This window comes from Python bivittatus, unplaced genomic scaffold, assembly GCF_059951505.1.
Source record: "Python bivittatus isolate LINGU-HERP-01145 unplaced genomic scaffold, Pbiv_v1 ctg000480_np1212, whole genome shotgun sequence".
Lineage (NCBI taxonomy): Eukaryota > Metazoa > Chordata > Lepidosauria > Squamata > Pythonidae > Python > Python bivittatus.
The window spans coordinates 73995412-74007462 of NW_028277075.1; the positions used below are offsets into that span (position 1 = coordinate 73995412).

A 12051-nucleotide genomic window follows, 5' to 3' on the forward strand; every position below is an offset into this window, starting at 1 on the left:
GCAGTCAGTCTTATTATCATTCTCTTTGTATACAGGAATTATCATGGTATTCTTGCAGTCATCAGGAACATATTTATCACAGAAAAATAAACAAATAAATATATAAAGTCACATGGTCACTCCATAAACCAAATGCATCCATATTTTAACATTTCTCCAATTACACTTTGTACACCTTTAGTCTTACCATTTATCAATGTTCTCACAGCATTTATTACTTCCTTTTCATTATTTTTTCTTGGGCACTAACATTTTTAGTGGAGCTACCATATCTTGGGTGTAAAAATCAGAAGATCATTACAAGTAGTCCCTAGTTTAAGAACGAGTTCCTAAAGGTCTGTCCTTAAGTTGAATTTGTATGTAAGCCAGAACAGTATTATTGTATAATACTGCATAAGTAGTATTGTGTAATTAACTCAAACCATTGTGTATTTAACTAGAATCATTATGTACTTAATTCAAATTTTACTACAATAGGCTCCATCCTTAACTATGGGACATCTGTAAACTGGGCATTCTTAACCTGGGGACTACCTGTAGTTGCTAGTCCTAAATGTAGCAGTCATCTCAATTCTGCACTTTGACATATTACTATTATTCCCATAAAATGCATTTAAGCACTCCTTTCAGTATTCCCTTACTTTAGTCAAGTGACTCAGTTCAGCTCTATATTTTTCAGATATAGAAAGCAACACCAATGCTTGAAAAATATATTTAGCAGTGGCAATGGTACAATGAATGTCTCCACTAGAAGTAATGACCCAAATTTCAAACTATCTTCAGGTCTCAGAGTAGTTTTTTTCCAATAACTTTTATTACATTTCATTAGCTGTACATGCTGTAATGCCCTTAAATTTGACCCCCTGATCCAATGGGATTGGCTTAATTTGCATTGGTAAAAAAGGACTACTCAGCTGGTGGTCTTATGGTTGATCATACTCTTAATCTTTTAATATGGGAAATGGCTCTCATGAAAAAAAAACCTTACCCTACTGAATTACTAATTTTAGTATAAGAAATGGCTATCACAGGGGGAAAAACCCATATATGCCATATTAATTCTCTTGGTATGTTAGAATGGTACACTAACCTTTAAATGATATAAATATACTGAATAGGATCTGGGAAAGAAGTCCAAGCACTTGATATCTTTCACTGAAACCTATAGACTAATTATTTTGTCTATATGATGCTCTAGCACTGGTTATTTAAGCATATTTGTCAAGATACAGAGAGAAACAACCATAATTTTAGATTTATTTAAATCAATTTGGAGAAAGTTGTAGTGTTTTAAGGATAGGGATGGAAGTGGTTTGCTTCCCAGAGGCCTCGCGTTCCTATTCCCATTCTTTAAAAACATACACCATAACATAAAGGCTGAAAAAAATCACCCCAATCTCTGATGAAATCATCACATCATTAGATGTCATATAGGCTTGAAAATTGTAGTTCCATTGCAATCTGATATATTTTTATTAAACTTCATCAACCACACATTCCTTCAAAACATACTGAACTGACATTGTATATATGAGAACAGCTGCAAGAATTTGGTGTGGTTTTTATTGGAAAAGATCTCTGATCACCTCTATGGAAGAATGGTTAATTAAGCAGTGGGAATATGTTTTAATGTCCAGAATAATTTAATATCTAAAAAATAAACCTGATGTACCGTTTAATCTTATTTGGAAACCATTTCTGGACTACAATTCTATACATGGAATTGTGCCATATCCCAAATTTGGGTTCTAGAGTATATTTTAATCTGATATATACATATTATTTATAGTATTCTTTTAATGTATTGTTTGTTATGTATAGTTTTTCTTTTTCTTTTTATTGATTCCAATTATCAAATATTTTTGCAGTTCAATAGAGAAAAGTTTTGGTTGGAAACTGGATATGATATATCCTACAGTATTCTAAGATGTTAATGGTATATTAGAATATATTAGCTATATGATACTTTAGATCTGCTGATTGTTTGAGATTTGTTAGTTATCTACCCATATTTTTCTGCTTATACTGTTTTTTCTTTTTTCCCCATATTTTCTATACTCTTTTAAATGTGTGTTTCTATCAGCATTGTTTATTTTCCTTTTTTCTTGAAATTATAATAAGTAAGTAAGTAAGTAAATGTTACACAGGCTTCTGGAAGCTGTGAGTGAGAGTGAGTTGCAGTTACTGGTCTTTTAACCATTATTCAACTCTGATCTCAGTCAGTAATCTAATTGTTGAAACAGTAGTCCCCTAGTGGGAATGGCCCAGTAGGGAAGATATTGCAAAATGGTGATTCCAAACCCCATTTCCAGAACAAGATAATCCAGCAGAATACCATGGTTGGTATGTTCTAGACCTCTGTCAAAAGGTTCAGGAGAACTAGAAGGGTCATACTTCCCTCATTCAGTTTCTAGCTCAGGTCATCCACAAGAGTAATTGAAGCAGTCTCAGTACTATAACCTGGCCAAAAGCCCAGCTTAAATCATTTCAGATAATCAGTATCCCTCAGGTGCATTTGGAGTTGCAAGCCACCTTTTTCTTTTTATATATATTTTATTAAACAAGTTTTTCCAGAGAGTAAAAACAATAAAAAAATTAAATTAAAGAGAAGATAAATAGAAAGGTAATAGAAAAGTAAAAAAGAAATAAAAAGAGATGGAAAAGACAGAAAAAGAAAAAAAATAATAAGAAATAATAAAGAAGTGGCTTCCAATCTTCTTAACAGCAGTTATAAGTACATTTATATTTTACCCTCTCTTTCTAAGGTTACCTCAAAGTTTCCTTCTTTCCATAATCTTCCCTTTTTAATCATCAAATCCATAAATCATCAGTTCATTTTTTTCTTTTTTCCGCAACATTCAACATTTCAGAGTCATTTCAGTGAGATGGGCGGTGACAAATTTGATAAATAAATAAGTAGTACATAAGGGGTTTCCAGTCACTAATGGACATGGAACAGTTCTCCATGTTCTTGTTCTAACTTGGTCTCGATAGGTTAACCATTTCTCTTTACCTGCTGTTTCATTCCTATAAAATGCTTCTTGTGTTGAGATCCATAAAGGCATTTTATATATAGTAGTTGATCTTTCTCTAAGCAAACAAGTTAATTTTGCATTTCTGCTAGTTCTGTCATCTTCATCAACCATTCCTCCATTGTGGGTATTTCAGAATCTTTCCATTTTTGTGCATGTAGTTGTCTTGCAGCAGTGATCATATATAAAAATAATCTTCCATGGCTTTTTTCTAGTTGTCTGTCCATTAATCACAAAAAAAAAAAAAGTTCTGGTTTCAGTTGAATCTTAGTCTTTAAAATTCTTTGTATCAGTATGTATATTTGAACCCAAAATTTTCTGGCTTTTTTACAAGTCCACCAAACATGATAAATGACCTTTCATGTTGTCCACATTTCCAACATAAATTTGAGGTACCTTTATTACATTCTAGATAATTTTTCTGGAGTCATATACCAATGGTACATCATTTTGTAAATATTTTCTTTTAGGTTGTAACATAATGTGAATTTCAATCCTTTCAACCACATGTTTTCCCACTGTTCTAACAATATGTTATATCCAACATTCTTAGCCCATTTTATCATACATTCTTTCACTTGTTGCCCTCCATTTCAAATTTCAGCAAGAGTTTATACATTTTGACAATTACATGTTCATCATTTGTGCATAATTCAACCTCAAATTCTGTCTTTTGTTGCTCAATTCCAAATGTCCTGTTATCTACCTTCAGTCTTTCTCTTAGCTATGCATACAGAAACCATTGAAAACTAAATCCTTCTGCAGCCACTTGTTCTCTTGATTTCACCTTATATTCTCCATGTTCTTGTTCTAACTTGGTCTTGATAGGTTAACCATTTCTCTTTACCTGCTGTTTCATTCCTATAAAATGCTTCTTGTGTTGAGATCCATAAAGGCATTTTTGGCAATAGATATGGGGTTATATCTATTCCGTATTCTGAATACGGCAAGCCGCCTTTTTCTTGATAACCTTTTCAAGAAATGGGATGAGAAAATTGAAGAATTCCTTTAATTGCACAGATCTTCCAGCTCAAGGAAAGGGTTCTGTAGAGATAACTACTTCTTTGTGCAGGTGCGAATGTATTCAACCATCAAAGGAGTGTTATCTATTTATTTATTTATTTATTAATCATATTTATATAGCTGCCCATCTCACAAAACATGATTCTGGGTGGCATACAATAAGAAACAAACCATAAAATAAATAATATTAAAAACATTCTATAATTAAAAACATCCATAAGTATTTACTATTAACAGATTAGTAGAAAGGATTTATGTTATAGGCAACGCAGCCTATAATTATGCAATCAGTCCCATAGGGCAAGTAAATAATGTCTCCTGTCCATTCTTGAGATTTTCAAGCTGAAAAAATAAAATATCAGGACAAATTGAAGTCCCAGCTATTAAACTGAACTGCCCACTCTCTGAAGCACTGAAACAGCTTTCCAAAGCAAATGTTTAAAGCTTGTACATGGCCTGATACACAGTATCTTCTTGAAGATATTTTAAAATACCTTAGCATGAATCTTTTTCCTGTTCAGCTTGTTTGTCTATCTTCATTAAGAGAGTATAAGGCAGCTGTGAGTTTTATATTGCATATCTTAGCAGAATCATATTTTATTGTTAAGTGAAGGAGAATAAATGTTAAAACTGATATTAAATGAGCAAGATCATACTGGGAGCATTTAATGCTTTCTGTTTGCATTCAAAATGCATTGATAAAAGAGACTTAGGTGCCAACTTACTAACATGATTGTGTTGATGGTTGTCAGAGAATAGAAGAGTTTAACTTCCAAGAATGTATGCCAACTATTGAAAATAACTTCTGCAGAATTCAGTGTTTCAGGGATGTTGAGCTAATGCAAGTTTTGCCGAACATCTTTGAAAACAAAAACAGTGCTCAAAAGTATGTATTCATAACTTGTGTTTTCATAATGTTACTGGCAAGGCAGCAACACTGTACTTTGATATCCATTTGAAATTTAAATGAAATCACTAGCATTAGCTTGTTGGTAAATGTGTGCAGAATTGTGGCCAAGAAAAAAACAACAGACTTCTATATTCTGTGCCTGTTCTTCTGGCGGGTAGGCAGCTTGTCTCCCAACTTAACATGTGCCTTCCCAAATCATTAGACAAAATAACTCTGAATCTTGGCCCTGGTTCGGTCAAGCAGAGATTCATTTGAAAGTGCTGGCAGAGCTGTAGTTTAAATATTAATTAACATTTGTTTAGCATATAAAAAGTTATGGGTACATTAACATATTACTGCAAAGTTAACATAGGTTAGAATTAGGTTGCATATATGAGGATTTTTAAAATAGTATTTTGTAATGTGTTACTTCTTGTTCTTTCATTCATCAGGAGACAGATTAAAGTTGTTTGGCAGAAAATTTGTCCTCAGTTTCTTGTTCTCTGTGCCAGGAGTCCTTGGATTCTGGACTGAATACATTTTATACAAAAGATAAAATTGATTTCATAAATCCCTGTTCTCTTCCAAAACATATTTCCTCCACTCTATTAGTAGAAACTGTGAAGTTGATAGATGTGAGTCCAGAAATCTTTGTCCAGTCTGCGGTCTGTTAGCCAGGAGGGTAAATGGTATCACAGAAGAGAGTGAAAGTAGGCACTCGTTTCCACTCATATTTTGATTATCTGCATACTTGATTGGTCCTTAGCATTGCTTTGGCACAGCTGCATTTTGCAGTTTGTAAACGTGTAAAAGATAAATTGTGTGCACTGAAATTGTGCCACAAAGAACAAAAAAGGCATTATGACGACTTTTTTTCTGACAGCAGAGAATGGTAATGAAGAGCTCATTTTGTTTTGTAAAATTAGTGGAAAGATGGCCTTGAACTTTCCTTTAACAGAAATGATGAAGTGGTCACTTGGGTAACAATAACCAAACTTGGTTGAATCTACAAATAAAAAGCAGAAGACGCATTGCTGATTTTCCTATTCTATACTGAAAAATAAGTTATCTTAAATGGAACCAATCAAGACATTGGACTAAGCTAGTTGCCAATGTGCTTCCTATTTTATCGAAACTCTTTCAGCATAACTAAATCATTTACACTAGGTTTTGCTTTTTACGATCCTTTGACATTCCCAATTTTAATTTAAATGGGGGGGGGAGCAATCATGATGTTTCTGCAAAACTCATTTCTTCTTACTGTAACTCTCTATATCTTTTTAATTATTTATCATGCCATAGGAATAAGAATTGGAATTTTAATATAGTAGACGATAGGAAATTACCACTAAATCATGTGGTTTGCTAGTGATTTAGGCAAGTTACCATGTTGCAGTTTGAACTACTGTGCTGAATTGTTATCAGGATACTATGAAAGGCATTACAATTATTCAAGACTCTGCACACTAAAAGGTGTTATGGAAACTGATAGTGACTCCCAGTTGCTGCCTATGTTCTACAGATATATGCCGAGGGTTCAAGAGAAAACTTGATCCTCTTAGAGCTGTTTTGAAATGACAGCTGTTTGTAGATACTTTTAGCATACACTTGCTATCTATATCTTTGAAATGAATTGCACTGGCATGCACGTTTTCCCCACCCTCTGTATCATGCCAGCCTGTGGAAGGAGGGAGGGAGGGACATAGAAAGAAAGAGGCAGTTACCATTCATTATTATTGCTTTAATGCAGGCATATAGTTATGGAATTTTCTGCATGAAGACTACCACAAAATCTTACCTACCTGGGGCCAAGGAAATTTGTGGTAAGCAACTTTTATGGGTTTGTGTGTGTGTGTGTGTGTGTATGCTTAGAAATATAGTTGGCCAACAATACAGTAGCAGTTTTGAATGCTACAACACCACTCCTATTCAGTGAAAATGTTAACATCAGACTTACATGTAGTTTCAAAATACTTTGCTTTAAGCAGCATTCTATTACTTTCAGCATGGTATCAGTATTTAAAATCCTATCCTAGTTGTATTTCTCTCACACACACACATCTAGTCATGAGACTTTTCTTTTTAAAACAAGTGGTAAGATTTCTGCTGTTTAATTTGTCTCTAGCTTTGTAATGAAGTCAGAAATGTCTGCAAATTGAAAACTGATAGAACTGAATGAAGTATGGCTGGAATCTATTGTAGGATTGCCTGCTTATGTCTCTCTGTATTACGGTGTATCCAGTTCACAGTGGGAATATAACAGCTGCATTTCATGGTACTGTAGCACACATTCCACTAGAAAGATGGCTTATAGCCAGAAAAGCACATGGCATATGCACTATCAAAAAATAATGGATCTCCAAAGTGAATATATTTTCCTACATGCTTTGTATTTTCTGCAGTAGAATGTGAGAATTTAGTAGGTAGCTATACAGTCATAATTTCATGACCAATTGATTATTCCAATTAAGCTGAAATATAAGAAATAATGTATAGGGGTAATAGAGGAGAGGAGAATATATTCACATGCATTTATGTTCAAATTATTAAAAAAAGGTGGGAAACCTGAAGCTCTCCAGGTGAAGAACTAACACTCCTAGCAGCCAAGTTAGTATTTCCAATAGTGAGAAATGCTGGAAACTGTAGTTCAGTAGCAAATAAAGGACTGCAGATAAATGTGTTTGTGGGTGGAGACTTAAGTGATACAGGGAGAAAGCATTTTATCCTGAATACAGAAAGTACATCCTTCTTAGGGAAAGAGTTTTGGAAATATGTGGTTTAAATAATCCTATACAGCACATCTCCATGTGGGTTGTGTTGTACTTCAGTACTCTGTGTGCGTGTTGCAATGAATCAGCTAGTCAAGAAGCACTATCAATGCCTGCACATGGAAGTAGGTAGGTGGGTGGGGTTAGAGGAGAAGCCAGACCAGACACAAAAAAAACCCCAGATAATTCAACTGCTAAACTGCAAGGGGCTACGCCTTACTTGGGTGTGGTTCAATTCAGCAAGGGCAACTTCATCAGACTTCAAGGATAAGAGAATTTCCCTCCCCCAATTTTTTCCCCCAAAATTGAAGGTACTTGAAAGCAGTTATCAATTTTCACAACCAATTTTCATCCATCTTTATTTCAGAAATTTTGATGCGTCAAAATGGACAAAGAGATGATCTCTTAAGTAATGGAGCTCTCTTAAAAACTGTTTCCAGCCTAAGAACTTTGTGTTCCTATATTTAATATTATATGATTCCTAAAGGGGTTTACATTTTATGCTTCCTAAAGGTGTCTACATACAAAATACAGTATTACAATATATTGAAACCAAGCATGAACTCATGAACTCTCTTTGGATGAGACAGTGACATTTTACTCACTATGGAGTCTTATGAATGTGTGGCATCACAGATATATGCGTTTTTCTAATACAGAGACAACAGGATATATGTTCATAAGCAAATATGAATTTATAAGGATACTGTGAAGTAGGCCACATTTTTCTAATCTTGTGCCTCCTGGATGAATTAAACTTCAGCTTCCCAGCTAGCAAGATTTTTAGTCCTAAGGATTATAGGACTTGAAGGTCAACTCATTTAAAATGGCCAGATTGGGGAAGACGAGTTGGGCTAATATTTTTTTTCCCCTCTCTCTCTAGAGTGTATACAGATATACAACCTACTCATGTATAGATCCGTATCCCTGCCCCCATATAGAGCTCAGGAGACTTCTTTAGGTCCTTAGCAAAAGCTGGATATGCATGGAACTGAATTGTCCAACTCTTGTGTCAGTTAAAAAGCCAGTTCCAACCTTACCTAAGTAATTTTTACAATATAAAAATTAAATAGAATTATCCCCATGAAACAGTAAAACTAAAGTATGAACAGAAAAAAAACCATAGAAACAAGACAATTCTCCTGCCTTAAACTTTGAGGAAAGGCAATTGAATCCTGATACTATATTTGTGCTTCTTATTTTACACTGTAGCAGAAAAAATGTAAACTGCAGAAACCCTTTAAGACAGGCCACATATTTCTATTTACAAATAGGGAATTAAGAATAATCATTTGCCCAAGTTTAAGAGTCTATAAGAGTGATGGAACATGAGTTGCATTCTCTCCCTTCATGGATCTTTATGTGAGTTCAGTCACTGTCTTTAATACTAGCTAACACCATCATATATTGCAGGGCTCCAAGGAATGTTATTTGGCCCAACATTCCAGGTTGTAGTACCTGCCAAAAGCTTACATATTCCCTAGCTTATCTAATTTTCTTATTTTGGCATCAGTGAGGCCCTGAGCATAACTTCTTACTGGATTCTAAAACGTCGCTGAGGAGATTGGGTGAGATTGTACAGGTACCTGTTTTGTCTACATTCCATCTTAGCTCACTTCCTGCTCAGAGCAGTGGTAACTCTGTGTCCAGGAAAGCAGTTCTAGTACCCAAAAATATCCGTGGATGACAGGAATGTTAGAGCTGAGGTGGTATTATTAGAACAGTGCTTAGCATGGTATTCAGAGCAGAGTATGCTTTCTAGAAAGCTTCGTGCCATGTGCAGTTGGATGATAAAGATGTCTACTCTGAACAAAATATTATTTATGGCATAATATAATAAATATAGTTAGCAATACATTTCTGAGTTGAATTGTGCACACAGTCCATTTGGTGAGATAAATCTGTACTGTTGAATATATTACAATACATAGAAAACTGACAGAAGTGGAAGGCAAAACTCAACATTACAGAAAAATTGCCTATCTAATTGCTGGTCAGTAGGGATAATCTTGCAAAAATGTCATGCCTGTCTAGACAGTTTTTATATTCATAGATCTGAGTATCACTTGTTATTTCTGGGCTCCTTTCTAACATGGGAGGTAATAGAGAATAGATAGATTTAATCTATCATCTAGGGAAATAAGAGAAATGTATTCTTACCCTTCCCATTAAAAGGTGTCCCAGGCCATTGAAATAATTATTTCTCTAATATCTGTAATTGGCACTCTTATAGGAAGTCAGGGACTTGGTTTAAGTAGATGATACTTTATTGCAGACACAACTTAGCTATGGCAAAGGTTAAGAATCTGGTTCAATATAGATGTACTCCCCCAGGTTTAAATCCTGAGTTTTTTTCTCCCAGTCTATTTCTCATGCTGGATGATTGGTTGCACCTGGCCTGTATTTACAAAACAGTCCTCTCTGGTCCCAGGCTCCTTTCCAAGGCCAGTCCTCATACCAGCTACAGTATGTTTCAAAGCTACAATGCTTCAAACAATATTGTGTGTCTGGGTTAAAATAACCTTGTGACATTAGTAACCATCTCCCTTCTTCCTTCCACATCTACTTGCATGTTTATAAATCTAGTGCTATGAGCTTAGATGGAAGTGCTGAGCTTTTTCAAATGGTTTTTAACAATCAGGCAGTATCACCTAAGATTGTTTGAAAGGATTCTGATTAAAGCTATCATAATAATTAAACCCGAAGCAGCAATAATATTTATATAAAACCAAAGGCTTCAGGTCCTCTTCCCGTTATCTGAAAAATAAACAGATTGGACAGGTTGATTAATAAAACAATTATCCAGCTGCACTCCTGTCTGGCCTTAGACCTGGAGTAGAAACAACCTTGATTGCCCTGATTAGTATAGGTATGGCTTGACTCATGACTTGTTCTCCCACACTCTATGATTAACTGACAGCAAAACCTATCATGGTTAGATAAAAGCTTTACTGCAAACTAGAAGAAACCCTGTTTACTATAGAATACAAGAATAAGTTCTTTTGTGATAATAGACTCTTCACTGCTCTTTTCACATATTGGAATGTGGAGGGCTCCTCCACTGTGTTTACATAATAGTTTTTCCTGCTTTTTCCTGCTTTGCCAGCTTCAGCCCTCATATCAGCTCTGCATTTTCTTCTTCCCCTCTTTTCTTGGACCTGGTGGTGCCAGGAGCATCTCCTTGAGTCCACCCACTAGACATGGGAAAGAAGAACTTGTGTCCTTTCCATTTCTATATTTTGAAAGCAGGAGCTGGCAGAGTCCCCCCTCCCCCCACTTTCAAATATCTTACCCTTCTCTTCTCCTACCTGGAGATTTCAAGAGGGAGAATTTTCTTTCCTGTTTGGTTGAAATCAGAGACATTTCCCTCTTTCCAGATTTTCTCCCCCACCTATTCCTAACACCGGACCATTGGAAGTGAGGAAATGTCCCTCTCTTCACTTTCTTCATTTGCAACTCTCCCCAGTCACAAACTCTCTCAGTTTCAGGTAGGTAATTTCTATTTCTTATTTGTCATACAACTAGTTCCCTCCCCTTCCTAAGTCATTACCCCTCCTCTTTAGAATCAGAACTGTCAGCAGGTGCCTGATCCAAAATACAAAGCCAGTCAGGTGTTTTGGGCTTGTGAGGGTATGGCAAATGGAACTGTCAAAGGAGGTGGAGTATATAAATGACAGCTGGTATTTTGCATGATTTCTCAAGTGTGGTTTCCCTTATAATCAATCACATATTCCAATTTGCCCCTTCTATGCTGAAAGTCCAAAATAAGGTCCACCTCCCTCCCCACTGTGATGAAGGTGGTGGTAGGACAGAGGCTTACAAGGGGTACATTTTGAGTTTGGCTGGCAGTTGCAGATGAAAGATATCAGTACTGAACTGTGCAAATACTGGAAATAGTGCAGTGAACTTGACATCAAACTTCTTAGATGCCAAATGGAGGGGCGAAATCTGATAGAAAGCTGGATGTGGTTTCCACAGCAATGTAAGGGATTTTCTGGCAATGATAATCAGTGGAGAGCTTGTAGAAGAACTTAATATGAGCCAGTTCTTGCAGTTACTGGAGAAAATGGAAGGTATCTGAAATGGGGAAGAGCTAGGAAGCATTTGGCAGGAGGCATTGATGGTAGCTCTAAGTGGCCTGAAATGGTGACATCTGAGTAGAGGCATGAACTGAGTTATTATAAGCAAACTCAGCCAGTTGTCTTACTGGTAGTTTACATAGCAACAAAGATATTACCCTAAGGTGGCATTTATCTTCTCCATTTCCACATCCGACTGTGGATGATGGCCAGAGGACAGGTGGAGCTTAGCATCCAATAGTTGAAATAGAGCCTTCCAA

General features: G+C 35.6%; 1 protein-coding gene across 8 annotated transcripts in view; it reads left to right on the top strand.

The window, feature by feature from the left end:
* Positions 1 to 12051, top strand: part of SPTB (spectrin beta, erythrocytic) — a 118132-nt gene that overhangs the window by 26310 nt on the left and 79771 nt on the right. For 3 of the 8 annotated variants that reach the window (XM_088146319.1, XM_088146311.1, XM_088146312.1), the window contains one exon: positions 6695 to 6767. The exons of 4 other annotated variants lie outside the window; for them this stretch is intronic. The gene's annotated coding sequence lies outside the window, so the exon portion shown is untranslated. Of the gene's footprint in view, positions 1 to 6694; positions 6768 to 11089; positions 11201 to 12051 lie in introns of all 8 variants that reach the window. One more of the 8 variants, XM_088146313.1, reaches the window with a different exon arrangement.